Genomic DNA, 3,143 nt, shown 5'->3' with positions numbered 1-3,143 from the left:
TTTGCATATTTAACTACTGATATCGAAATTGATGCTTTCTGTCTACAGCATTGTGGCAACTGTAGCCAAACAGTATCTGGTATGGACAATTGGTTAGTCATTAATTTCTGCTCATATGCACAGTGGTTCCTGAACTGATAATCTTACGAGATCTAAATCTAAATATACATATCTGCTCCTAATCTCCTCCAGGGAGAGGACAATTTAATACGATGTTTGAGATGCAATCTGCATTGTGTTTTACTGTGACCTCTCTGGACTATGCTGAACTCATTATCCTATACCAGCATTTCCATCCAGCCCACCTTCTGTCCATCTGTTTATCTGTTTAGTTTGAAATTCTTAATTGTTGAGAACATGTTATTTATAGGTATTGCTTTGTGAGTATATAATATGTAATGATCAATATGATACAGATTTCATTTAATTTTGCAAAGGCATGGTGGTGAGTAATTCTTATTAAACACATAATGCACATGCAGTATTGGTATACATGTATTGGTGACACATTTAATAATATAGTAACAAAAAAGCTAAATACATAATAATTTCACAAAATGTAATTTTAAACAGTAAACATGCTTTCTTTAATAAATACACATATGACACATACATTGTTTCCATCAAACATTGTTTCCTTGAAAAGCAAACTGTACGATCCAGAGATCTGAGTATTGACAAACAATTCGTTTTTAGATTTTAGTATGAAAACATTGATATCTCATTATTATTTGAAAGAATCTTTTCATGCTTTTCCAGAATTCTTGATAAGGTTTTTCCTGGAGTCCACATGCTGTTGGCTGGTGCTGAAAATAAAGTGGGAGGAAGCAAGACATATTAAAGTGTTTTTTCAGGGAAAGGTTACTTATATAGTCAAATCTAGCTTCAATACCAGTAACTTTAATAGTGCCGTGCATTTTGTGTACACAGTTACATTGTGATCAAATAATGATATCAGGACTTTGCTTCATTCTGCAAATTATGTCATTTTTAGATAGATTTCAGTTACAGGGTACAGTGCATTATTTGAGAAAGAAGAAGCAGCACACACTGAAAAGACAGACATAAAATATTTCATTTAAAAACAAAGAAGCAAGCAAGCTTGATTTTGGTACGTTTTGTTAATATATCTAAACAATAATTGTTTTATACATTACAAAAATAATTATTCAAGATAAGTACAGTACTGAAAGATAACTAACCTTTGGGCAAACATACTCTATATTTTCCATTGTGTGATTAAGTATTTTCAATGTCGTATTTGCATGGAATTTTGAAGAGATGTTTTTAACTCCTTCAGCAAATTTCTTCAGGTTTAAAGTACTGCAGTTAACATTCTGAAAAGGATAAATCATTTTGAAAAACAATTTAAGAGTTGATAAACTGAAGATGGAAACTTGTTGAATAAACAAGATGTGCAACACAGTTGCAAAACATTCTCACTCAAATTGACTGGAGGAACACATAATACTCTTTCTTCTTTTCTCTTCTACAGAAATTAGTAGTATCATCCTGTGTCCGATCAGATATCTGACTCCTTCTCTTTAAAAATTCAGTTTACGCACTGCTGAATAAGAAGTGTGAATATGGCTGTATCCTGCCTGATGAATCAACTTTGAGTGCCTGCGTGTTCAAATGTCCTGGTTTCACTGCACATAATATGTATTTCCTCTGATACAGTGTCTGATTTTAGAGATGTCTCCTCCTGCTCAGATGTATATTGGCAATCCTGGGAGTTAATCCATAGAAGAAGAGCAACAATATTGTGTGAATATAATATTTTGCCTCCAAACATTGGAATTGCATTCTGTATATGTACATATTGCACTTATATTTTGTAAGTCGCCCTGGATAAGGGTGTCTGCCAATAAATAAATAAATAAATAATGATAATATTGCATAAACAATTAACAAATAATCTGAAATTATTATGAACAGTTTGAATGCTACACAAAACAATATCATACATATTTCTAAAAGAGATGCTTACATTAATGTCCTGTGGTGTTAGAAAGAACCCTTTTCCTTCAATGTTTTCCTTGAAAAAATACAAATAAAACAGTCAGACAGATTATTGTAGCTAACTAAAATAAATTAAACATTAAGAAATAGATTATAGATCAATTCATATGTTATAATCAATTAATTAAATATTAATTATAGATTAATTAACCCCTACACATACCTAGAATCACTACTATCTGAGTTCAGTTTTGTTCAAAGGTTAATATATATTTTTTCAAGCAAATGGAAGAGGAGAAAAAGACATACCTCTCTCAGCAATTTATCTACATTTGTTAAGATTTCTTGAATGTGCGGAGCATGGCGAAATGCACTGCAATGTGCACACATGACTTGCAAAACCAAATATAGGACAAGTTTTTTCGTAGTGTGCATCATGTCAAATTTCTAAAAAGAGTCAAACCTGATCATATTTTTATCTTTATATTGGCCTCAAAAGGTGGGACTTGTGACTTAGCTCTCTTTTTGTGCAGATGTCAGCTCTGAAGCCACAGAAGACTTATCTTGAGGTTTGTATTGATCACATCTGATTTCCTTGCTTTTCAAGAGCAGGGGTGTCACTCTTGGAGGCCCATGGGGTATTCTGATTTATGTTCCAACAGGAGATCAACAGGAAATAAATTAAACTATTTTCTCAGTTGGGCCTATGTAAGCTGTTATAACTTAATAAAGGTTGATAATATTGTACCCACAAAACATTCTGGAGTCTTGAGGGAAGTCTTCAATTAATGAATCATGTAATTAGACCAGTTAAGGAGCTCAGAATCGGGGCTGGAAAAGAAACTAATAGATACTATAGCACCCTTAGGACACTTACTTCAGTAACATCTCTGTGGAGTTTATTCCTTTTACTTATTACTTTTTTAAGATTATAAGATTGTTGTGGTTTTTTTTCCCCTTAACAAATGTCTTTTTGTAACTGTAGGGTGAACCACAGGTTTTAACCGGCCTAGATGCACTCACCTGAGGTCAATGTCTGCATAAGTACACGCTCTTTGAAGGAGATACTCTGACAAAATATTTGTGCTAATTGATGGTTTCCTTTGTCTTTTAGGAGCTTGTTGTATCTGCTATTCTTCTTTTAATGTCCTGCGAGTGGTTTTAATACAGAATTATTGTAT

General features: G+C 32.8%; 1 long non-coding RNA gene across 1 annotated transcript; it reads right to left on the bottom strand.

The window, feature by feature from the left end:
- Positions 1-505: 505 nt before the first annotated feature.
- Positions 506-2,400, bottom strand: LOC136762785 (uncharacterized). Its single transcript, XR_010820897.1, has 4 exons — positions 2,272-2,400; positions 1,991-2,038; positions 1,203-1,337; positions 506-806 (listed from the first exon to the last, which is right to left on the bottom strand). It is a non-coding gene; the product is annotated as an uncharacterized LOC136762785 (long non-coding RNA).
- Between the last annotated feature and the right edge of the window lie 743 nt (positions 2,401-3,143).

The sequence above is a fragment of the Amia ocellicauda genome, chromosome 11 (assembly GCF_036373705.1).
Source record: "Amia ocellicauda isolate fAmiCal2 chromosome 11, fAmiCal2.hap1, whole genome shotgun sequence".
Classification (NCBI taxonomy): domain Eukaryota; kingdom Metazoa; phylum Chordata; class Actinopteri; order Amiiformes; family Amiidae; genus Amia; species Amia ocellicauda.
The sequence above is the reverse complement of the archived record's forward strand: the minus strand, read 5'-3'. Positions and strand labels throughout refer to the sequence as shown.